We start from the raw sequence: 27,159 nt of genomic DNA, 5'->3' as shown, positions 1-27,159 counted from the left end.
GTTTTGAACTCTGCAAACCTCGGGAAAAGACCCTTGCCAATCACCTTAACTGAGCCCATCGTGATTTTATAAACCTCTATAAGGTCACCCCTCAACCTTCTATGCTCCAGTGAAAAAAAATCCCAGTCATTTCAATGTAGCTTTATATCTTAAACCGACCATTCCCAGTAACATCTTTGTAAATCTTTTCTGAATCCTCTCCAATTTAATCATATCTTTACTAGAGCAGGGCAACCAGATCTGCACACAATACTCCAGAAGAGGCCTCACCAATATCCTCTTTAAACTCAACATTACATCCCAACTCCTATACTCAATGGTCTGAGCAACGAAAGCAAACTAAATTCCTTCTTCACCACCCTGTCTACCTGTGACACAAATTTCAAAGCATTATGTGCCTAAACTCCTATCTCTCTGTCTGACTACGTTATCTCGGGCCCTACCATTAATTACAAAAGTCCTGTCCTTGTTTGTTTTACCAAAATGCAATACCCCCATTTATCCAAATTAAACTTCATCTGTCACTCCTCAGCCCATTGACCCAGTTGATCAAGATCTCTTTGTAATCTTAGATAACCTTCTTCACTGTGCACTATACCACTAATTTTGATGTCATCTGCAAACTTACCAACCATGACTCCTATATTCCCATCTAAATCATTCAAATAAATGACAAACTAAAGTGTGTACCTCTGTATTTGAGGACAAATTTGTTCTCAAGTACGTGTCCAAAGACAGGTTGCAGGTGCAGTCCCACTCCATCACAAGTCATCTCACTTACCCCACCATTTGTTAATCTTTTTGGACACATTCTCTTCAACACTGTGCACTACCCTGTCTGTATGGAGTTTGTACATTCTCCCTGGGTCTGCGAGGGTTTCCTCTGGGTGCTCTGGTTTCCTCCCATAATCCATAGATGTGCAGGTCAGGTGAATTGGCCATGCTAAATTGCCCATTGTGTTAGGTACATTAGTCAGGGGTAAATACAGGATAGGGGAATGGGTTGGGTGGGTTGCTTTTTGGAGGGTCGGTGTAGACTTGTTGGGTTGAAGGGCCTGTTTCCATACTGTAGGGAATCGAATCCATGTTCTTCATGTTGAGATTATAGTGAATGGTCCTGTGCCAGCAGCATTCAGCTTCAGAGCTGATGTGCCAATGAGATCCCAGCATCACTCTCTCTGACCTCGGTGCCCATTCCATCAAACCCATGGACTTCACACTTCTCCTGTAATCCCAAGGTGTGTACATGGGATTACAACTGACTACCTATCCCCCCTCCCCCTAGTCCTCCTTTTCCCTTACTTTCTATGAATGGAGGTAAGAGGATAACAGTAGCATATCTCCTCAAGTGACTTGAACTGCCAGACCCTTGCACATCCAGATGCCCAGCTAGGGGGCGCACATGTCCCTGACCATGATATTCCTGTTGAAAGTCACTCAGACTATAACTGAAGCCTAGGATGTGTTAGAAGACTGCTCTTGACTAACCACACTGGATACCGTGACCAACGGGTGCCCCAATGGACTTAATTGCAGGCAACTCCCCTGAAAGTTTCAGACATGCTGCATTGCATACTGCAGATGCTGTACACTTGGCTTGATCACTGAGGCCATGTAGTGTAGATTCTATTCTGTGCTTAAACTACAATGCTCATTCTGATTAAATAATTTTCACTATGTGTTCTTGATGGCTTTGCCCCACATTGTACATTTAACGTGGGTTATGCATTTTCCATATTGTAGGTACAGCTACATTTTGCTATGTTAGACATATTCATATTTATACAGAACTAGTTTTGGAGATGGGTGCAGTCAGGTTTCAGCACTGAGAGGTCAGTCTATTGGAGCTTATCCTGCAGTGTGGACAATGCAGAGCCAGCAGCATCATTGCCTTGCAGATACCTTCAGCAATTATAAAGTCTGCAACAAGAAGCTGTAGGATAACTGGGGATAGAGGCCCTTTTGTGAATTACTGCCAGCAAATTGATTGAAACCTCCAAATGAACTGCAATATGGACCTCCCTCTGTCAAAAAAAAAACGTTTCTGCATCTCTGGGGGAATGCATCAACATGAAGAATTGCAGGTAAGTGGCTCATTGCCAGCCTTAATTGGTTTCTGTTGCTACACCAGCCAGATTAATGCCGAATCTGCCAGTGACCCTCACTATCAACGAGAGTACGCTTTGGAAACTTGTCCTGATGGCATCTTTCCAAATCAGCCTCCAAAATTGAACTTTACAGACTTGCAAACACGATTACCAGTAACTGCACAACATTCTGACAGTGGCAAAAATGAACAAAAATAGAATCTTCATCAATGTTCCTTTCTCTAATCGTACTGGGCTTTATTTTTGCACCTGTGTGGGATTGAAATATCTATATTTAAAGAAAAATAGCTTCAATTCTGCAATATTCAGCTGCTTTGTGATAAAACAGATGCAGATTCCAATTATTCTAGCAACATCCTAAATTGTTCTAACCATACAAATTGGGATTCCAAGGGTAATAGCTGTTCAGTAATAAATTTAACTATGAACATTGGTTTTATGCAATGCCATTTACTGTGTCATAAAGGACAGATACTATGACGATCCAATGATAATTGCCATAGTTGGGACATCTTACGATGAGTATTTCTGAAGAAAGACATATTTATTATAGATTTTCAGCTTGCAATCATCAGGACGTTCTTCAAGAATACCAGTTAAAGGGGAAAACCAGCTTTTATACTGTATGAGAGGAACGAGTTGATTGGTTTGCAACTGAAATCTGATTGGTAAGGCATTGCAACCAAGAATGTGCCAAACAAGAATGATTGACAGTCAATTTTAAACCAGGCAGCTTGAATCTGATTGGTTAAAACACTGCCCTGAGAAATGAAGTAGCAAATGATTGTCACTAACAAAAACAGAAATGGTGGGAGGAACTCAGCAGGTCTGGCAGCAGCTGTAGAAAGTAAACAACGCTAATGTTTTGAGTCCAGGGAGTCTTCACTAGAATTTCTCCAGTAATTTCTGTTTTCTGTTTCAGATAGACTCATAGAGATGTACAGCATGGAAACAGACCATTCGGTCCAACCAGTCGATGCCGACCAGATATCCCAACCCAATCTAGTCCCACCTGCCAGCACCCGGCCCATATCCCTCCAAACCCTTCCTATTCATATTCCCATCCAAATGCCTTTTAAATGTTGCAATTGTACCAGCCTCCACCACATCCTCTGGCAGCTCATTCCATACACATACCACCCTCTGTGAAAAAGTTGCCCCTTAGGTCTCTTTTATATCTTTTCCCTCTCACCCTAAACCTATGCCCTCTAGTTCTGGACTCCTCCACCCCAGGGAAAAGACATTGTCTATTTATCCTATCCATGCCCCTCATAATCTTTTAAAATGCAGTACCTCGCATTTATCTGAATTAAACTCCATCTTCCACTTCTCAGCCCATTGGCCCATCTGGTCCAGATCCTGTTGTAATCTGAGGTAACCCTCTTCGCTGTCCAGTACACCTCCAATTTTGGTGTCATCTGCAAATGTACTAACTGTACCTCTTATGCTCGCATCCAAATCATTTATGTAAATGACAAAAAGTAGAGGACCCAGCACTGATCCTTGTGGCACTCCACTAGTCACAGGCCTCCAGTCTGAAAGACAACCTTCCACCACCACCCTCTGTCTTCTACCTTTGAGCCAGTTCTATATCCAAATTGCTAGTTCTTCCTTTATTCTGTGAGATCTCACCTTGCTAACCAATCTCCCATGGGGAACCTTGTCGAACACCTTATTGAAGTCCAGATAGATCACATCTACTGCTCTGCCCTCATCAATCCTCTTTGTTATTTCTTCAAAAAAATCAATCAAGTTTGTGAGACATGATTTCCTATGCACAAAGCCATGTTGACTGTCCCTAATCAGTCCTTGCCTTTCAATCCTGTCCCTCAGGATTCCCTCCAACAACTTGCCCACCACCGAGGTCAGGCTCACTGGTCTATAGTTCCCTGGTTTGTCCTTACTACCCTTCTTAAATAGTGGCACCGCATTAACCAATCTCCAGTCTTTCGGCACCTCATCTCTGACTATCGATAATACAAATATCTCAGCAAGAGGCCCATCAATCACTTCTCTAGCTTCCCGAAGAGTTCTAGGGTACACCTGATCAGGTCCTGGGGATTTATTCACCTTTATGCATTTCAAGACATCCGACACTTCCTCCTCTATAATATGGACATTTTGCAAGGTGTCACCTTCTATTTTGCTACTTTCTATGTCTTCCATATCCTTTTCCACAGTAAATACTGATGCAAAATATTCATTTAGTATGTCCCACATTTTCTGCAGCTCCACACAAAGGCTGCCTTGCTGATCTTTGAGGGGCCCTATTCTCTCCCTAGTTATCCTTTTGTCCTTAATGTATTTGTAAAAAAACTCTTTGGATTCTCCTTAATTCTATTTGCCAAAGCTATCTCATGTCCTCTTTTTGCCCTCACGATTTCCCTCTTAAGTATTTTTCTACTGCCTTTATACTCTTCTAAATATTCACTCGATCTATTCTGTCTAGACCTTACATATGCTTTCTCCTTTTTCTGAACCAAACCCTCAATTTCTTTAGTCATCCAGCATTCCCTATACCTACCAGCCTTTCCTTTCACCATAACAGGAATACACTTTCTCTGGATTCTTGTTAGCTCATTTCTGAAGGCTTCCCATTTTCCAGCCGTCCCTTTACCTGCAAACATCTGCCCCCAAAAAGCTTTTGAAAGTTCTTGCCTAATACCGTGAAATTGGCCTTTCTCCAATTTCGAACTTCAACTTTTAGATCTGGACTATCATTTTCCATCACTATTTAAAAGCTAATAGAATTATGGTCACTGGCCCCAAAGTGCTCCCCCACTGACACCTCAGTCACCTGCCCTGCCTTATTTCCCAAGAGTACGTCAAGCTTTCCACCTTCTGTAGTAGGTACATCCATATACTGAATCAGAAAATTTTCTTCTACAACTTCACAAATTCCTCTCCATCTAAATGGGTGGCATGGTGGCACAGTGGTTAGCACTGCTGCCTCATAGCGCCAGAGACCCGCGTTCAATTCCTGCCTCAGGCGACTGACTGTGTGGAGTTTGCACATTCTCCTCGTGTCTGCGTGGGTTTCCTCCGGGTGCTCCGGTTTCCTCCCACAGTCCAAAAATTTGGTGGTTAGGTGAATTGGCCATGCTAAATTGCCCGGAGTGTTAGGTGAAGGGACAAATGTAGAGGAATGGGTCTGGGTGGGTTGCGCGTCAGTGTGGACTTGTTGGGCTGTAGGGTCTGTTTCCAAACTGTAAGTGGTATAATCTAATCTAAACCCTTAACACTATGGCAGTCCCAATCTATGTTGGGAAAGTTAAAATCCCCAACCATAACTGCCCTATTATTCTTACAGATAGCTGATATCTCCTTACAAGTTTGTTTCTCAATTTCCTATTAGGGGGTTTATAATACAATCCCAATAAGGTGATCATCCCTTTCTTATTTCTCAGTTCCACCCAAATAACTTCCCTGGATGTATTTCTATGAATACCCACCCTCAGCACAGCTGTAATGCTATCCCTTGTCAAAAACACCACTCCCCCTTCTCTCTTGCCTCCCTTTCTATCCTTCCTGTAGCATTTGTATCCTGGAACATTAAGCTGCCAGTCCTGCCCATCCCTGAGCCATGTTTCTGTAATTGCTATGATATCCCAGTCCCATGTTCCTAACCATGCCCTGAGTTCATCTGCCTTCCCTGTTAAGGCCCCTTGCATTGAAGTAAATGCAGTTTAATTTATTAGTCCTACATTGTCCCTGACTATTTGTCTCGCTTCTGTTCTCACCTGTACCAATCTCAAATTGATCTCTTTCCTCATAATCTTCCTGGCTCCCCCCCCCCAACCTTACTAGTTTAAATCTTCCCAAGCAGTTCTAGCAAATTTCCCTGCCTGTATATTAGTCCCTTTCCAATTTAGGTGCAATATGTCCTTCTTGTACAGGTCACTTCTACCCCAAAAGAGATTCCAATGATCCAAAAATGTGAATCCATCTCCCATACATCAGCTCCTCAGCCATGCATTCATCTGCTCTATCCTCTTATTCCTTCCCTCACTAGCTCATAGCACCGGGAGTAATCCAGATATTACTACGCTCGAGGACCTTCGTTTTAAATTCCTGCCGAACTCTCTGCAATCTCCCTTCAGAATCTCAACCTTTTCCCTTCCTATATCGTTGGTTCCAATGTGGGCAATGACCTCTTGCTGGCCCCTCTCTCCCTTGAGAACATTTTGTATCCTCTCTGAGACATTCTTGATCCTGGCATCAGGGAAGCAATCACCATTCTGATTTTTTGCTGCTGGCCATAGAAACGTCTGTCTGTACCATGGACTACAGAATTCCATAACACAATTGGTCTCTTGCAACCCGACGTACCCCTCATTCCATTAGAGCCAGCCTCAATAACAAAAACTTGGCTGTTCATGCTACATTCCCCTGAGAATCTATCACCCCCCCACATTTTTTTTTAGATTAGATTACTTGCAGTGTGGAAACAGGCCCTTCGGCCCAACAAGTCCACACCGACCCACCGAAGCGCAACCCACCCAGACCCATTCCCCTACATTTACCCATGCACCTAACACTCCGGGCAATTTAGCATGGCCAATTCACCTAACCACCACATTTTTGGACTGTGGGAGGAAACCGGAACAGCCAGAGGAAACGCATGCAGACACGGGGAGAATGTGCAAACTCCACACAGTTAGTCACCTGAGGCAGGAATTGAACCCAGGTCTCTGGTGCTGTGAGGCAGCAGTGCTAACCATTGTGCCACCGTGCCGCCCGCAAACAGTATACTTGTTTTCCAAAATAGCATACTTGTTTGAAATGGGTATAACCACAGAAGTCTCCTGCACTAGCTTCCTACCTCTCTTACCTTTCCTGGAGTTAACCCATCTATGTGACTGTATTTGAGACTTTACCCTCTTTCTTTTACTGTCATCCATCCCATACTGTTGCTGTTGCAAATTCCTCATTGCTTCTAACTGCTTCTCCAACCGATTCATTCGATCTGATAAGATTCACAACCAACAGCATTTATTGCAGATATAATCTGCAGTAACCCTTAAACTCTCTTTAAACTCCCATATCTGACATGAAGCACAAATCACTCTACTAAAGGCCATTTTTGCTCCTTCACAATCTCCAAACCCAAAAAATAACACTTTCTTATTCCTCTACAAAACACTGCCCCAACTTAAATTAATAGTTATGGCTTATATTTTAAGTTTAATCAAGAGACATATCACAAAAAACATATAATCAAGAAAGAACCCACTCTACTCACTACTGCAGACTTTCTGTAGGTCCCACTTAAAAACAATACACTTATCTGCTTCTGTGCTGTGAACTTTGCCCAAACAGTTCCTCCATGATTAGTTGTGAATTTCACTGTTAGTTAGTTTTCCCAGACGCATTCCAATCTCCAGCGATACATGAATTCAAACAGCAAAGGCAGTAACTGTGCAGCTTCACTGCTGTGTCAATTTCTTTCTCTCTCTCTCCTGCATTGACTTCACCATGTGCTTCCTTTGTCTGTTCTTCTCCCTTTTAAAACTGCTGTTGTTTTGACTTTTTTTTCCAAAGTTCCAAAACAATGCAACAGCATGTAAAACAGTAATTGCTGCTCCTGGAATTCGAGGAAATCACCTCCAACACCTAAAATACCTCAATAAAGGAGCAGCTGTTACAGTCAGAAATTTTTCCTGTCCTCCATCTTGGATTACCCAGAATCCTTGTTCCAGCTCTCAATGAGAACATGATTTCCAACCTAACTTTCTGGACCTTTGGCAATTGCGTCTCCCTTTTAAGTGACTGAGGATGTTGCCACCACCCAATCAATTTTCTATTTTCCCAATGGATAAACCACCTGTAAGGAATACGTCAAAAATATTTAGCCTGTTGTATTGCACTTCCTGTCAATGTGAAACTATTTTGGCTGTGCATTAATGCAAATTTCATCAAGCAGGAAATGTTGATCACTCATAGGAGTTCACTGAGACAAGGCATTGTCAGATTGCGTTGGCTTTGAATGACCAGCAATGTTTCAGACAACCAAGAAAAAGATGCAAAATGTGCCACTAAAGAGGTTCTCATGATACTAACTGGTCACCAGGTGAAATTGTATCATGAAATGGTTCTCAATGGATTCCCAAGTGTTTACTGAATTTCTTCACATGAGCAGTTAGCATCAACCCCTTTATACATTCTGTCATGTATAAGCTCTTGGCTGCTGCATGTGCTGAGCTTGTAAGTAGTTCATCAGCATTTCATTACAGACGCAGTCAAGGGCTTGGGTACAAAAGTACTCCTTCATTTCTCAGTACATTAATATCACTGTGAGTCTTATTTCCACTTGCTCAGTCATGTGTGAGGTATGGATTGGCACCATTACAGTTTAATAATGGAAATTTATGTTTTTTTTTTAAAGGAGTCATTCACAGGATGAGGGTGTCACTGGTTAAATCCAATTACTCAGAGTGCAGTTAAAAGTCAACCATATTGCTCTGGATCTGGAGTCATGTATAGGTAAGTTGGCAGATTCGGTCCTAAAAGGGCATTAATGATCCAGATGAGTTTTCCCCAACCATATACTTTTAATTCCAGATTTTTATTGAATTCAAATTCCTCCATCTTTCAGTAGCAGAATTTGAACCTGAGTCTCTGGATGAGACGTCCAGCACTAACACCATTAGGCTGACACCTATGCCTTCAGAGGGTGAAGGTTATATTAGAACTGCCAAGTACATTGCTCTATGATAACAGGCAAGTTTCAGTCCATATGAAGGACAGGAAATCCTGTGCAATAATCACTGTTATGATGTGGTTTGAGAATTTTCAGATTTTCTTTTCAATATTTAATTGTAATTTGTGTTTCCAAATTGAAGACATTCCTTATTAATATGTTACAAGATATAAATAAGCAACCATTTTTAAATAACCCACTCTGGTCAAAACAATGAAGATGAAATTGTGTTGCCAATGGCTTAAATGGTGCTCTATAATGTAATTTTTAAACCATAGAAGTGTTATTAAGTTTATTTGAATCTCAGATTGCAAATAAATCAAAATTGACTTCAAGATAAAGAGGTTAAATTTCCATAGGGACTGTTCTGGTATCCTATTATAACTTCAGTGGAAACTTGTCAGAAACTCTTGTGAATTAGTCATTCTTGCTGTTTTTCCAGGGTTTTTACCAATCCTGCACTGAGGTTACAGAGACACGGCGGTATGGTGGCACAGTGGTTAGCACTGCTGCCTCACAGCACCAGAGACCTGGGTTCAATCCTTGCCTCAGGCGACTGACTGTGTGGAATTTGCACATTCTCCCCGTGTCTGTGTGGGTTTCCTCCCACAGTCCAAAGAATTGGCCATGCTAAAGTGCTCGTAGTGTTAGGTGAAGGGGTAAATGTATGGGTGAGTTGCAGGTCGGTGTGGACTTGTTGGGCTGAAGGGCTTGTTTCCACACTGGAAGTAAAAAAATATTGGTGGTTTAAAGTTTTAACTTCTGCATAAATTAACAAGAATTGAATATGTTTAAGATATCATACGTGGAATTATAAAAGATGGATTCCTGTTGATATTTATTACAAATGTATTCAATCACCACTTTGATACTCTGCTAAAGCTAAAAGCAATAATTTTGATACATCCATGAAAATCAACAGTGATCAATTGTAGGCCGAAAGTACTTTGACATTAGAGAGCATGTGTTTAATTGAGTAATATGGTAGGGCCTGATTTTAACTCCATCTATGCGATAATGTTTTGAGCAAGCCAAATTTGGGCCCATGTTCTCTTTTTTTGTCAACATTAACAGTGATGATTATTTAAGTGGATATGCATAAGTACATTTTGTTATTAAAATTTGACCACATGTACTCACATAAATTTATGTTGACTATAATACCGAGAGCACTTTATAAATTGATTTCAATATCTTGGTATATAAATTATGATTAGCCATACCAATGGATAACCTGTAACACTTTACATCTTTCTTTAAATTCATTTTTAGGTTATGGCCATTGCTAGAATATTTTAGTTTTTCTTGCCCATCTCTTATTACCCCTGAAAGGATGGCAGTGAACTGCTGCAGTCCATCTGATGAAGGGACTCCATGGTACTTCTACATGAAAGTTCCATGTCAGGATGGTGTGTGATTTGGTGGAGAGTTTCCACATCATAATGTCCTCCTTCTCAGTAACCATGTACTTCTTGATGGTAGAGCTCATGGGTTTACGAGACACTTTTGAAGATGGCTTAACTAGTGCGAGGTGCATTCAGTACAAACGACAAGGCCAATGCCAGTAGCTATTGAGACCAATAGTGCAGGTTCAATTCCTGTACTGTCTGAGATTACCATGAAGTTACCTTCTGCTCAACCTCTCCCCCTGCCTGTGATGTGGTGACCCTTAGGTTCAACCACCATCTATTATCTCTCTTTAATGAGAGAGCAGCCCTATGGTCCTCTAGGCTATGTCAACTTTAACCTAAAATAAAATTATTCATTTTATTTCAATTTCAGATTGTAAAGATGACTATGGCAATGCAGTTGTATGAAATACTATCGAAGAAGCTTCTAGGTGTTGCAGCAATGTTGTAGCAGATTCCTTTGATTGTTATTTCAATTACAATTAACAGTTTATTTAAAATAAAGAGTTTAGCATCCACAACAAAATAGCAATAAAGTGTCTACATATCATATTAAGCATTCAACGTAGTCCTGGCTAAAGTTTTTTATAGTGTACATTCATGATTGATTTTATTCTTGTACAGGATTTGGGTACTGTTGGCAAAGGCTAACCTTTTCTAATTGCTGTGAAGCTGACGGGTTCTAAAGTCTGTTTTAAGGGTGTTAGTCACATTCCTGTGGTCCGGAGTCACATGTAGGCCAGACCAAGTAAGGATGACAGATTTCCTTCACTTAAGAACGTTAGGAAGCCAAACGGCATCTTATGACAATGGTTATATGTTTACCATTAGGCTGGCTTTTAATTCCACTTCTCATTGAATTTAAATTTCACCACCTACTCTGGCAGAATTTGAATCCTTCTTCTCAGAACATTAGCCTAGAACTATGGATTGTGAGTGCAGTGACATTACCACTGTGTCTCCTCCATCTCCTGAAATTAAACAGCTGACAAATGACACAAACGTAAATATAAGATATTGTTCAAGGTCGTGTTACATTATTGTCATGATTGGGAGATGCCGGTGTTGGACTGGGGTGTACAAAGTTAAAAATCAATTAAACCTATTACATTGTTGTAGTAGTGTTGCAAATACTTATAAAGAAAATGCGGGTATGCATGACCAAAAGAAACTGCTTTTCTGTGTGGTGAATTTTAAAATTAAGATTCCTCTGTTTCAATCTGTGTAATTTAAATCACAGGGTTAACTGCCTGTTGCTGGTGTTGACTTCTAGCAGGCCTCAAGGAATTGTGGGCTCCCTCTTGTGTGTCTTTCAGATCTTTTAGGGATTGCAAGTATCAATTTCACAAAAAAAACTTGGCCTTTTCAAATCTTCCTTCAATTATACCATCTTGTTATGCCATACAATGCTCAAATAAGCACACTCATTACAGATTTTCTGCAGGGCTTTCTAAGTAAGCACTACTGACATAACCAATAGATAGAAGAATTAATTAACAATTTTAAACATTTAGCTATATTCACAACCTATTTAATGATGATATTGGAGATTTTAATTATACAATCATCGATCTGGATAATGTTAGAGTAAAAGATGAGGAAGCGGAGGAATTTCTGGAATGTGTTCAGAAGCACTTCCTTGATCAGCATCTTCTGCCCAACTGGAAGGGTACCAATACTAATCATAGTTTGAGAAAGGAGAAGGACCAATTGAACAACATGTTGGTGAGGAAACTCTTGACCAAGAGTGATAATCATATCATAAAGTTTCAAATAGTAATGGGGAGAAACAGAAGAACAACCAAAAGTAGAATGACAGTTAACTGTCTAAATTAGAAGAGCTTCAATGGGATGAAAAGAGATCTCAACAGTGCAAAATGCAACCAATGATGGATAGGACAAATTTTAATCTAACGTTGAATGATCTGTCGAGGAAATGCTTCCGGTACAAAGTAGATTTATTCCAATAAGTGTGTAAGGTAGGAGACCAAGGACAGAACTCCTTGGATGATGAGGGTTGGAGAGAATAGTATGAAACGAAATGGTTCATGATGCATGATGAAGAGTCACCTAGACTCGAAATGTTAAGCTTGCTCTCTCCACGGATGGTGTCTGACCTGTAGTGATCTCCAACATTTGTTGTTGTCAGTTCAGATTCTAGCATCTGCAGTAAATGCAAGTATGACTGGTGAAGACAGAGTGTCAGAAAGGAATTGTAGTCAACATAAAAGTAAACCTCAAGTTATCCAAACAGCATGTAAATAGTAAATAAGTTGTAAGTGGTGGAGTGGGTGTCCAATTAGGGACAACGAATGTGATATATGGTCAGAAGCACAGAGCAAGTCTAGACAACTTAATGAGCACTTGTATTGGTATTTACTAAGGAAGAAGGAATCACAAAATATTAGAAAAAATAGAAATGCCAATGATAGTGGACAGGATGAAAATTGACAGTGGCAAGGGACTGGAAATGTTGCCTATGTTTAGAATGGAGAGCTCATCTGTTCCAGATTGCTTATGCTTCAGATTGCTAAAGGAAGTGGGGGTGCAGGTAGCAGAAGGGTTTATCAAGATGTTTCGATCCCATGAGATACAGTGAAGCTGTTAGATGATTAGAGAAAGGCAAATGTGACAACCTTATTCAATAAAGGGTGGTAGGTCAGTTCTAGCTATTTTAACTCAGGGATGAGTAAAGATTTAGAATCTGTAGTAAGGGGGAAATATCTTAGTTAATTAATCGAATGTGAAAGAGCAAGTTGATGAAAAGAACAATGCATGTCGTCAATGTACATGATGGAGGTCCACAAATAGTAAGCAAACATTCTCTCTTTTTGGAGTATTTTGGAATTTCATCACTTCAAAATGTTAGTTTTTCATACTCCATTTAATTCTCTCTGTTCTTTTTAATCATAAAAAGTCAGACTGATCCAGTTAAGTTTCTGACCAGCATTAACCACTAGAGTCTCAATGTGGGAGATTCAATGGTGGTAACACCAGTAAGCAACAAAGGGAGATGGTTCATTAGCGTCCTTCAGGGAAGGAAATCTGTTATCCTCGCCTGGTCTGGCCGACATGTGATTCCAGATTTACAGCATAGTGGTTGACTATCAACTGCCCTGCGAAATAGCCTAGAATATACTCAGTGTTATCAATCACTACAAAGTCCCAACAAAAAGAAAATGAACTCAACAGATGGCATCGACCTAGGTACCGGAAATGTCAATGGCAGGAGCAGTCCTGTTGGCACGACAAAGTCCTCCTTACTGACATCTGAGGCCTAGTGCCAAAATTGGGAGAGCCATTGCATAGTTTTTCAAGCAACAGCCTGACATCGTCATACTCATAGAATCATACCTCACAACCAATGTCCCAGATACTGTCATCACCATCCCTGGCAAGACAGACTCAGCAGAAATGGTGGCAGAGTGGTTTATAGTCAGTAGGGAGTTGCCCAAGGAGTCTTCAACATTGACTCTGAATCCCATAAAGTCTTATGTCTTCAGGTTAAACATGAACAAGGAAACCTCCTGCTGATTACTGTGAACTGTGTTCCTATGGCTGGTGAATCGGTGCTCGTCCACGTTGAACAACACTTGGAGGAAGCACTGAGGATTGCAAGTGCACAATATGTACTCTGGGTGGTAAATTTCAATGTCCACCACCAAGAGTGGCTCAGCAGCAGCACTACTGATCGAGCTGGTCAGGGTGAAAAGGACAGAGCAGTTTTGCTACATCTGTGGCAGATGGTGAGGGAACCAACAAGAGGGAAAAACATACTTGACCTCATCCTTACTGATCCGTTGGCTGCAGATGCATCTGTTATTGACAGTATTGGTAAGAGTGACCATGGCACAGTCCTTGTGGAGACCATTCCTTCCTTCACATGGAGAATAATCTTCATCGTATTGTGTAGCATTGTCATAGTGCTAAATGGTTGACAATCACCTGATGAGAGAGCAGCACCTCAAAACATAATGTTTCCAAATAAACCTGTTGAACTATAATGCAGCGTTGTTGTGATTTTAACTTCATGCTAAATGGGGTAGACTTTGAACAGATTTGTAACTCAAAACTGGGCACCATACAACGTGGTGGGTCATCAACAGTAACAGAATTATATTACAGCACAATCTGCAACTTCATGGTCTGGTATTTGCCTTGCTCAACCATTATCACCCAGCCAAGGGATGAACCCTGGTTCAATAGAGAGTGCAAGAAGGCATGCCTGGAGTAACACCAGGCATATCTAAAAATGAGGTGTTAACCTGGTGAAGCCACCAAAAAGGACTTACTTGCATGCCAGACAGCATAAACAGCAAGTGATAAATAGAGCTAAGCGATGCTACAACTAATGGATCAGATCTCAGTTCGGCAGTCTTACTACATCCAATCATGAATGGTGGTGGACAATTAAACAACTCATTGGATGAGGAGGTTCTACACATACCACCATCCCCAATGATGTAAGAGCCCAGTACAGCAGTGCAAAAGATTGAAGCATTTGCAATAATCTTCAACAGAAACACCCCAAGTGGATGATCCATCTCGGCCTCCTCCAGTGGTCCTCAACAGTACAGATACCAGTCTTCAGACAATTCAATTCACTTCACTCGATGTCAAAAAATGGTTGGAAATACTGGTTACTGCAAAGGCTATGGGTCATGACAACATTCTGGTAATAGTACAGAAGACTTGTGCTCCAGAACTCTCCGGGGCAAATTCTTCTTGCACAGTTACAACTCTGGCATCTTCCCAACAATATAAAAAATTGCCCAGGTATATCCTGTACACAAAAAAGGCAGGACAAATCTAAGCTGTCAATTACCGCCCTATCAGTCTACTCTCAATCATTAATAAAGTGATGGAAGGTGTCATCAACAGTGCTATCAAGCAGCACCTGCTAAGCAATAACCTGCTCAGTGATGCCCAGTTTGGGTTCCACAAGGCCACTCAGCACCTGACCTCTTTACAGTCTTGCTTCAAACATGGACAAAACAGCTGAACTCCAGAGGTAAGGGGAGAGTTGACAGTCCTTGATGGCAAGGCTGCATTTGACTGAGTGTGGCATCAAGGACCCCTGGCAAAACTGGAATCAATAGGAATCCAGAGGAAATCTCTTCGATGTTTGGAGTCATACCTGGCACATTGGAAGATGGTGGTGGTTGTTGGAGGTCAGTCATCTCAGCTTCAGGACATCTTTGCCTGAGTTCCTCACGGGAGTGATCTGGGCCCAACCATCTTCAGCTCCTTCATCAATGACTTTCCCTCTTTCATAAAGTCAAAAGTGGGGGGATGTTCGGCAAAGATTTCACAATGCTCAGCATCATTGGTGCGGCACAGTGGCTCAGTGATTAGTGCTGCTGTCTCACAGCACCAGAGACCTGGGTTCAATTCCCACCTTGGGTAACTCTGTGTGGAGTTTGCATGTTCTCACTGAGTCTGTGGGTGGGGGGGGGTGCGTTGATTTCCTCCCACTATCCAAAGATTTCCAAGTCAGGTGAATTGGCTATGCTCAATTGCCCATAGTGTTAGGTGCACTAGTTAGGGGTAAATATAGGGTAGGAGAATTGGTCTGGGTGCATTATTCCTCAGAGGGTTGGTGTGGACTTGTTGGCCCAAGTGGCCTGTTTCCATACTATAGGGAATCTAATCTAATCATTCATGACTCTTCAGATACTGAAGCAGTCCATGTTCAAATGCAGAAGTATCTGGACAATATCCAGGCTTTGGCTGACAAGTGACAAGTAACATTTGCATACATAAATGCCAGACAATGACCGTGTCCAATAACATTATCCTCCACATTCAAAGCTCTTGCCCATTCATGTAACCTATTTATTCCTTGAATCCACTGCACCAATTATTTTCTCATAATCCTTGGGTCCTTTGCCCCAATTATTTTCTGACCAAACTTAGTATTTTCAGGAAATCTCGCAGACATACATTTGAACCATTCAGCCAAGTCATTGACTTAAATTGCAATTTGTTGAGGCCCCAACACTGATTCCTGTGGCACTACAAGGTAAATCAGTGAGAAGAACGCAGAACTTCAACCTTGATGAGAATGTCCCTGAGGGAAACAGATCTTTTAGATAATTTAAATTTTGACCATATATCAAGCAGGCAGAGGAGATTGGACAGAGCAAATGCACTCGCTGTCCTTTGCTCCTAGGATGAGAAATTCAGTTTATCGAGCTTCATTGAAATAAAATTAGCAAGTTGCTTGTCAGTCCAGATCTATACCAGACCATTAACAGGCAAGTGTGATTTTCTGTTTTAGAATCTCTTCATCATCTGAATTTAAAAGATGAAACAATTTAATTGAATTTCAAAAATGAGCAGTTTTTTTGCTGTGAACTATCCCGTTCACTGTACATCATTTGTGAAAAATCATTTTACACGTGTCAGAACCCCACACATTATATCCCACCTACAGCAAAACAATAGATTAGACAGCCAGACAGGCAGGTAATTCAACCAGGGGCTGATGAGAAAGACCTTATATTAAAAGAAGTGTAGAAAAAGCTAATAGCGTTGTGACTTATTCTGTGAGACCGCTGGTTTAGAGAATTGAAGTCACACACAAAGAGTCTGGGAAACTATTGGAATCGAAGGACATATCCACAACAGTCAGATGAGGTGTCCAGGTCTTTTAATACTGTGCTGAACACTTCAGTATTAATTCATTCTGTGTCCATGTATGGAGAAATATATCTGAGGGAAACATATCCTCCAGGTAGATTTATTGGAACAGGATATGTGTACATTGAAGATTCTGGTAAAACCCAGCTAGTAAAATGGCCATCAAATTAATCTAATCCAACTAACAATCTCTCTCCATCAGATGGATCCTTATTGACAAGAGAGCTAAGTCGAGGACTCAACAGAAGCTTTAAAGGTTAAGAAAAAGGTTTTTGCACTCCAAGTGATTCCACAATGTACTTTTTCTAATTTTGTGATGGTTTGCTTCTAAAATTCCCCTAAGAAAACACATTAATATGTTTTTATAATAGTTATCTCCTCCTCTCTGTCTACACAGATCAGTTTTAATTTAATTTGTGTCTCACAGTTATGATGCTTAAATAAAAAGTTTTCTTTGAAAGATGCTTCCATTCTCAATTTGGCTTTCGCTCCTGCATATGAAGAAGTTGGTTGTACTATACTGAAAATAGGATGTCAGAAAGGAACAAATACATATCTAAATTGACAGAAATAATGACTCTCATGTTGGCAATACTAAACATGCATCAATTATCTGACAAAACAATTACAGGGGTAATTTTAAAGGTGTTCACTCCTGTGGATGTTCATCTAATATATAACATAAATTGAAATTACAATCTATACAATTCCAAAACAGGATCTAAAAAGGTAAGGCTTCCCATCAGGTCCATGGGCTCAAAAGCTAAAAACAAAATTTGAACATTTCTGCTTTGTCAGTTCTTTATAATTTTACTGTAGTGCAACACAGAAAGTAACAAATCACAAGCTCAATAGATATCTTGCTTCCTTGGTCCTCATTTAAGTGCCTTCCTTGAGCTGGGTGAAGAAGACATGCTTTGATAGTCAGGGCTCAGGCATTGTAAGGACTCGGCCAGCCCAGCAGAGTTAGGCTCAGATGATCATGGCCTCAATCCTAATGTTGTTAGCTCCTTCAAGAACGCTGACACTTGTCCTCCCAGCTGATGCGAAGAATCAATCTCAATCAGCATTGATGTTACTTCTCTAAGGGCTTGAAGTGGCATCTGTACATAGGTCACATTTTGAAGCCACATAAAAGAAAAGGAACAATCACTGCCTTATACACAAGAGTCTTGATGTCAGCATGGTGTAACTGTCATCAAAAGCTCTCATCCTTATGTGTCTGAGGGCAGCACTTGGAGATTGGATTCAATGTTGGATCTCCACATCGATGTCAATCTTAGATGGCTCCCAGGTCAGGGAACTTGTTTTCAAAGCCTCCCTGAAAGCTTACCTCAAGAAATGCAACATAGATGTTAATGCCTGTGAGACCCGTACTCAGAAAAAAAACAACTTGGTGGAATCTCTTTAATAAGTGGACCCAATTTTTCTTGAACACCCATTGGCATGGGTCCAGAAGGAAAATTTTGAATGATTTCAAGGTCAAGGACCAAGTCCACAAACTGGAAACACCTTCCAAATGTGTAGTTGGAGATATGGTTGTAGGATTGGACTCATCAGCCACACAGGGGCCCATAGAACCATGACCAGTGACATGGAATTTCCTAGCTGGACAATTATACTCATTAGTGAGTGATTGTTGATGATGGAGATATCTCGCATGTTCTGAGTATGAAGCAATGAGTTGGATGAGTAAGGGGAACTTCTCTAAGAAGGTGTTCTATGAATTAATTGGAAGAAATAAACAAATAAAGATGATAGATCACGGTGATGGCTCCTAGTTGTTATTTCAATCCATGACAACCATGTCTATAGCAAGTGTCTGCAACTTACCTAATTTCAGATCAGAGTAGTTTCAGCTCAGAGTTTTGTGTCTGGGGGCTGAGCTATAGACATTCATCAGGCAGTGGGGAGATGACCTAGACACTTTATTCCAGAAGATAGTCGTACCCCTTTAGTTTGTGTCATCTGATTTGGTCAGGGACAGGAGAATGTGACTGAATCAGGCAGATACGAAGATTTTAACGGGTGAGAGTGGAAGAGCATTGGGCCTTGCAATTATACTTTAATTGTTTCAGAGGTTGAGGGATGACCTGATAGAGATATACCAAAACTGTGAGAAGTATGGACAGGTTGTCTTTTTCTCTGGGTGAAACTGTCAAATCCTAGGGGACACAGATTTTAATTGAGACAGGAAAGTTTAAAAGAGGTGTGAGTGTGAGTCAAGTTTTTTACACAGAGGGTGGTAGGTGCCTAGAACGTGCTGCGAGGGGAGGTGATAGAGGCAGATACAATAGCAATGTTTAAGAGGCATTTAGACAGATATGTGAACAGTTAGAGAATAGAGGGATATGACTCACATGCAGGCAGATGGGATTAGTTTAGAATAGCATCGTCGCTGAGGCAGACATGGTGGACCAGAGAGCCTGCTCCTGTGCTGTACTGCTTTATGTTCCATGGTGAGTGGCTTGGATGGGAGCTTGAAAATGGTACTGCCAAATATCTGTTATCCTTGTCCTTCTAGATGGAACTAGTCATAGATTTTGAAAGTGCTACCTCGGGATCTTTGGTGAATTTCTACAGTGCATCTTAGAAGTAGTACACACTGCAGTGACTGAGCTGTGACTGTGGAAAGAGTGAATGCTTGTGGATGTGATACCAATCAAGCAGACTGCTTTGACCTGGATGTTATCAAACTTCTTGAGTGGTGCTGGAGTTGCACCACCCAGGCAAGTGGGGAGTATTCCATCACCCTCCTGATTTGCGGCTTGCGGATGAAGAGGAGGCTTTGGGGAGACAGGAAGTGAGGTGATTGTTGCAAGATTCCTCATCTCTGACCTACTCTTGTACCTTCATAATTACATGGTTAGTCCAATTCAGTTTCTGGTCAGTATGAGGATCTAGATACTAAATAAAAAAAGAAATCAAAGATATTGATCTGTAAATTATTACCTGAAACATATACAAATTAACATAAAGTAAAGAAGATTAGAGAGATAAGCGTGTGACTCTAAGACTGTGTGGCAGAAATCAGTTTTGATATATGGGGCATTGGCATTAGTTTTGGGGAAAGTATTTCATTGGGATAGTCTGAACCTGAACCATGCTGGGACTAATGTTTTAATGAGCCATATTATTAGAAAGGGCTTTAAATTAAATAGAGACAATAATGGCTCATATTGGAGGAAGATTTAGTAAATTAAGGAAAATTGAGAGGAAATATAACAAGGTAACAATAAAACAAATGTTAATTAGAGTCTGGCAGATTGTGACAAAGATTGCAAATTCAGGTGTGTGCCAGATATTATAGAACATAGAACATAGAAGAATACAGCGCAGTACAGGCCCTTTGGCCCTCGATGTTGCGCCGATCCAAGCCCACCTAACCTATACTAACCCACTGTCCTCCGTATACCTATCCAATGCCCGCTTAAATGCCCATAAAGAGGGAGAGTCCACCACTGCTACTGGCAGGGTATTCCATGAACTTACGACTCGCTGAGTGAAGAACCTACCCCGAACTTCAGTCCTATATCTACCCCCCCTTAATTTAAAGCTATGCCCCCTTGTAATACCCGACTCCATACGCGGGAAAAGGTTCACACTGTCAACCCTATCTAACCCCCTAATCATCTTGTACACCTCAATCAAGTCACCCCTAAACCTTCTTTTCTCTAATGAAAACAGCCCCAAGTGTCTCAGTCTTTCCTCATACGATCTTCCTTCCATACCAGGCAACATCCTGGTAAACCTCCTCTGCACCCGTTCCAGTGCCTCCACATCCTTCCTATAGTATGGCGACCAAAACTGCACACAATATTCCAGATGCGGCCGCACCAGAGTCTTATACAACTGCATCATGACCTCAGGACTCCGGAACTCAATTCCTCTACCAATAAAAGCCAATACGCCATATGCCTTCCTCACCGCACTATTTACCTGGGTGGCAACTTTCAGAGATCTGTGTACATGGACACCAAGATCCCTCTGCTCATCCACACTACCAAGTATCCGACCATTAGCCCAGTACCCCATCTTTTTGTTATTCTTCCCAAAGTGAATCACCTCACACTTAGCTACATTGAATTCCATTTGCCACCTTTCTGCCCAGCTCTGCAGCTTCTCTATATCCTGCTGTAACCTGCCACATCCTTCCTCACTGTCAACAACTCCTCCGACTTTCGTATCATCCGCAAACTTGCTCACCCAACCTTCTAACCCCTCTTCCAGGTCATTTATAAAAATGACAAACAGCAATGGTCCCAAAACAGATCCTTGCGGAACACCGCTAGTGACGGCACTCCATGAAGAAACTTTGCCATCAACTACTACCCTCTGTCTTCTTCCATCCAGCCAATTCCTAATCCAAACCTCCAACTCACCCTCAATGCCATATCTCCGTATTTTCTGCAGTAGCCTACCATGGGGAACCTTATCAAACGCCTTACTAAAATCCATATATACCACATCTACCGCTTTCCCCTCATCAACCTCCTTCGTCACCTTTTCAAAGAATTCAATAAGGTTTGTGAGGCACGACCTGCCCTTCACAAAACCACGCTGACTATCCTTGATCACATTATTCCTATCCAGATGTTCATAAATCCTATCCCTTACAATTCTCTCTAAGACTTTGCCCACAACAGAAGTAAGACTCACCGGCCTATAGTTACTAGGGTTATCCCTACTCCCCTTTTTGAACAAGGGAGCCACATTTGCTATTCTCCAGTCTTCTGGCACTACTCCTGTAGACAAAGAGGACATAAAAATCAAGGCCAATGGCTCTGCAATCTCCTCCCTTGCTTCCCAGAGAATCCTAGGATAAATGCCATCAGGCCCAGGGGACTTATCTATTTTCACCTTTTCCAGGATTTCCAACACCTCTTCTCTACATACCTCAAAGCCATCCATTCTACTTATTTGTGACTCAGTATTCACATCGACGACAATGCCCTGTTCCTGAGTAAATACTGAAGAAAAGTATTCATTCAGTGTCTCCCCAATCTCTTCCGCCTCCACACGCAACTTCCCACTACTATCCTTGACTGGACCTATTCCTACCCTAGTCATTCTTTTATTCCTAACATACCTATAGAAAGCCTTAGGGTTTTCCCTAATCCTACCGACTAAGGACCTTTCATGTCCCCTCCTTGCTGCTCTTAGCTCCAGGACCAGAGCTTACATAAAACATTTAATAAAAAACAGAATTAAGAGCTATATAACCTAATTCCTGCAAAATGTGTGATAAATCAGATGAATTGTCATCTTAAATAGAAACTCAAATGTAGATTGAATTCATTACATTGGGGGGGTTTAGTGAGAGTCTCTTGTGGTGCAGTGTTATTGTCCCTACTTTTGAGCTAGGTGACCCAAATTCAAGTCACATCTATTCCAGGGCTCTGTCTCTGAAGCTATTGATTAGAAAATACAAATTCTGGTTAGACAGATTTCAGATCGATTCTAGGAAAGCTCTTGTGACATAGTGGTGGTGTTCTTACTTCTGATGTTTGAGTCAGAAGGCATAAGTTCAAATCCCACTAACTGCAGAGCTGTGTCATGACATGTCTCGATAGTTTAATTAAAGAAGGTTATTTAAATAGAGTCTAGACATATACTGCTCTAGTAGGTCTGTTACGGCACAGATGTGGTGTTCCTGTTTCGAAGCCAGAAGGCCTGACTTCAAGTCCCATGTTTTCCAGTGACGTGTCTTTACCCACCTGAACAGGTTGTACCTCTATGCTTTTCTAGTCTGAGCTTTATTTCTACTTTCAGTCCACAATTTCCAACAACATGTATTTCTTATTCTCCCTTCATATCTATATCCAGTTAAGTATTGACTGAATTATCCCTTAAGTATCACATGACCATCACCTGCTTCCTAGTTCTATTTGTTCTGTGGTGATCCTGCCATATCCTTTGGCTATGAATATGTTCTTCTCGGAAGACATCCTGGAGATAACTTTACCATGCGACACTAGTGTAACATGGTGATACGTATCTGATGCCTGTTGTACATCACTCCTAATTTTTGTTTCAAACAAAGCACTAATGAGGTATCAAATTATAATGCTACCACAAAAGAGGTAAAACATTCTTCATTTTCCTACAACCTACATAAATTGAAAATCCTTCTCTTAATTCTGAGCCACTGGAATTTGGATTAAAAGCAAGTTGAAATTCCATTACTGCTAACACTTTACATGGGGTGGCACAGTGGTGGCTCAGTGGTTAGCACTGCTGCCTGATAATACCAAGGACGTGAGCTCGACTCTACTCTTGGCTGATTGTCTGTGTGGAGTTTGCACATTCTCCCCATGTCTGCATGGGTTTCTGCCAGGTGCTTGGACTTCCATCCACAGTCCAAAGATGTGCAGTTTAGGTAGATTGGCCATGCCAAAAATTGCCAGTAGTGTTTAGAGATGTGCAGGCTAGGTGGATTAGCCATGGGAAATGCAGGGTTACAAGAATAGAGTTGGGGGAGATTGGTATGGCGGGCTTCTCTTCAGAAGGTCAGTGTGGACTCGATAGGTTGAATGGTCTGCTTCCATAATTTAGGAATTCAATGGCTCTATTAGTTGGACAATTAAAATTTGCACATCCATATCGTTCCTGTAAGAAATAGAACTGGAATTCAATATCCCAGCTACTGGTGATGGTCAGAGTGATTCAATTAATAGCTGGTATGATTAGATCATGATGTGATGTCTTCAACATTGTTGGTTAACACCGTTACATTATCAATGGTAGGAAGAACATACTCTAACAAAGTTTCTTGCATCAGTGATTTTAACATCAGCAGTCTCATAAGAAAAGAATTTTTGAAGGAACCATTTTCACTTCTTGATCATGTGGCACATACTAAAAAGATTGATGTATCTTTAGTTAAACAAAATTCCTGTGGCTTTACAGAAATCCAGTTTCATTCTTTTTTTTTTGCAAGTGCCTTCTCCTGATTTGTCATTGCTTTTGACAAAACTATTGTCAGAAATGAAAGATGTATCTGGGTGTAAAAGTGTTTGCTGAGACAGAGAGCCTTTCTTTACTTGAAGAGGAAAACCTGGAATCACAGTTCTTTCAATTTCATTTGTTTTCAGTAATTGCCACTGGTTAGTGTTTACTGAATAAATTTCAACCTGAAAATCAGCAATAGCCAAAAATTATGTTCAGAGAATCATGAAACTGGGGAGGCAGATAAGACATCCTTAATAGTAACACTGTCCAAAGTCAACTGAGCCATCATTTTTCAACAAATCAATAAGGAAAACCCATCGACTGCTTAATGGATCAATAACTCCATGGCATAGTGTCTTAAGAGCATTTTTGTTCACTTTATTCTGTCATCAGTGATATTTACTTTTCAGTCAGTTAGATGTCGGACATGCAGAGAAACACATCAACACTGGCCTGGAGTACTGGATGCCTTAGAGGGTCAATTTAGTTATATTTTTCCCTCTCCAGACTAAGTGCGTCTGTCCTTTCTATCTCTTGGATTAAGACCTTCAGTGCAGTGTTGGAAAACCTTGATATATGCTCTCAACTACATCCAACTATTGATGATTCTTTCACAGCAGAATTTAGTTGGACTGAACTGCCTGTTTCTACTGGGTTATAAGCCAGCAGGCTTTTTTGAGCGTACAAACTTTCGGAGCACTGCTCCTTTGTCAGGTAGCTAGTGGGACAGGATCATAGGAAACAGAATTTATGGCAAAAGATCAAAGTGTCATACAACTGATGCAATGTATTGAACATTGCCCAGTAATCCTGTCACACACTATTGTTTGAACAAACTTAGATTGCTTTTAAGTGTTTAATCACTTAGAATGGGGATGCAGGTTTAGTATGTAAATCCCTGAATTTCTTTCAAGTCACAGCCCTGAGATAACTTAAAGTTTTATCAGTGTATAAAAGAAAGGTGACATCTCAGCTCTGACAATGCATTAAAGGTGTGAGGTTAGAGTTTGTCTGTATTCCAACCTTGAGTCAGACTTGTTCTAGTTCCAAAGTAGGAATTGATAAAATGTCATATTGACTGTGTGCTTTTTGAACAAAATAGAATGTATCTGCAAATACATATTGATTTTGTTCAAAAAGCATACAATCTGTAGGCAGTCAGTCAATGGTCTCTTTGCTCGACAACACTACCTAGGACCCTACCACTAACTGTACAATCCTACTCTGATGAAGAGTTATCTGGACTCGAAACGTTAGCTTGCTCTCTCTCCATGAATGCTGTCTGACCTGCTGTGCTCTCCAGCATTTCTTGTTTTCAGTACGGATTCCAGCATCTGCAATAATTTGCTCCCAAGCGATGCCTTTGTTCATTTCACCAAAATGCAATACCTCACATTTATCCAAATTAAATTCCATCTGCCACTCAGCCCATTGGCCCAATTACCAAGATCCCTCTGAAATCTTCGATAACCTTCTTCACCGTCCACTATGCCACCAATTTTGCTGTCATCTGCAAACTTACTAAACCTGCCTCCTAAAATCTCATCCAAATCAGTTGTTTAAATGACAAACAACAGTGGAGCTAGTGTGGATCTCTGTGTAACACTGCTGGTCACAGGCCTTCAGTTCAAAAAACAACCATCCACCATTGTTCTCTGTCTCTTACCATCAATCTAAGTATGCTATTACTGTATGTGATACTAACATTATTATTATAATGCATATGATATGTGATTGCCAAACAAAAAAATACTTTGATCAACCATTGTGGGCTTTGGGCCACTATCATCCTTTTTCATGTGGACATGTTGAATGGGCACTAATCTCTTTATGTTAATACTGCAATGGGTGATTTTTTTTTAATAACCATATTCAATCAAACTTATTGCGAGGCAGGTAAAAATATCGAATGGTGCATAACTGTTAATACAAAAAAGTTAAACATTTATCCATTGTACAGTGTAAATTGGCCATTTTAAAGTTGGTCTCTACAAATAAGTTCAATCTGGCCCGTAAAATGATTACATTCTCTCCACCTTTATGGCTACCGGTGGGATAGTCCTGGTTTGACAGCAAGCCAAGCAACTTTGCTGATGCCCTAAGTAGAATGCCACATCATTTAGTTTGGTGATATTCCATTGTCTATTTACTCAGTGTTGCAGAGAAACGGTTCAGTCTTGCTTAACCTTAAGCTCTGAAAAATCGTCACTTTCCAGAATATCAAAGATATTTTCAGTACTCAGGTCATTTAGTCAGCTATTATTTTCTGAAAGATGTGTGCAGTAAATGTTTTCATAATGACTTTGCAAAAAGTACATTGGAAACGATAGTGTGCTGACAGGATTACAGGACAATGTCAATGTTAAAAGTAAGTTTGTGAGGTTTCTGTCAAAGATGGCAATAAAGTATTGATTTTTAAAGGGAGCTCTGATACATGCTGCTTATTGAAGGCAGACCTGAGACAGTTTGCTTTCGCAGTGTAGCTCTGTGACAGATTAAATTCTGAGGAGAGAATTATTTCTGTGGTGATAACTCCAGCTGATCATTTGCTTCACTTGTGATATACAGGTTGCTGCAGAAATATCGAGGGCTGACATGTTCCATTGCAATGTCTTTCTTTTGGGAGGTTACACTCATTCAGAACAACAACTAACATTTATGCAGCACTTGTAACACGCTTGATGTTGCACGATAGTTTACAGAAAACTATTAAATGGAGCAGTCACTGAAGCACAGGAATGAGGTTAGAAGGGTTGACTGGAGACTGCATTTGAAAGATGAGTTTTGAGAAGGTTACTAAAGGATGATGGAGAAATAAATAAGTAAAGTAGCTTATGAGTCCTGCAAAGAGTGAGGCTGGAGCAAATGAAAATGCCAATGATAGGGTAAAGGAAGGGACTGGTGCAAAGGAGATTTCAATCAAATACAAGACTGATTCCTGGATTGGCAGCCCAGTTATATAAAGAGAGATCAGTGAGGACAATATTGTGACAATACTTCTCTTGAACAAGGTTAGATTATCCTTTTTTTCCCATAGGGGTCACAAGACACATAGATTCTGAAATGTCTGGATTTATCTATTTGAAGAAGCTTTTAAGTTTTTAAACAAACACTTGTACAATGAAAGGAGAGTGGCCAGCTCTTCCAGCTCAGCTTTACTTTGGTTTGTTTTTAGCAAGCAGTCAGTTGTTTGAGGCTGCTGGTCAAAGAAACAGCTACATGGACGAAAGTGTTCCACGCTGAATCTCTCTGCCATCTCTCTCTTTCTCTCTCTCTCTCTCTCTCCTGCAAGACCCTGTGTTTGATTTTACCTTTTTAGTCTGTTTATGGGGATTGTTGCCGGAATTTG

The sequence above is a fragment of the Chiloscyllium plagiosum genome, unplaced genomic scaffold, assembly GCF_037043375.1.
Source record: "Chiloscyllium plagiosum isolate Xiang-an unplaced genomic scaffold, Cpla_swu_hap1 HiC_scaffold_8, whole genome shotgun sequence".
NCBI classification, from domain to species: domain Eukaryota; kingdom Metazoa; phylum Chordata; class Chondrichthyes; order Orectolobiformes; family Hemiscylliidae; genus Chiloscyllium; species Chiloscyllium plagiosum.
Note: the sequence above shows the minus strand (reverse complement) of the source record.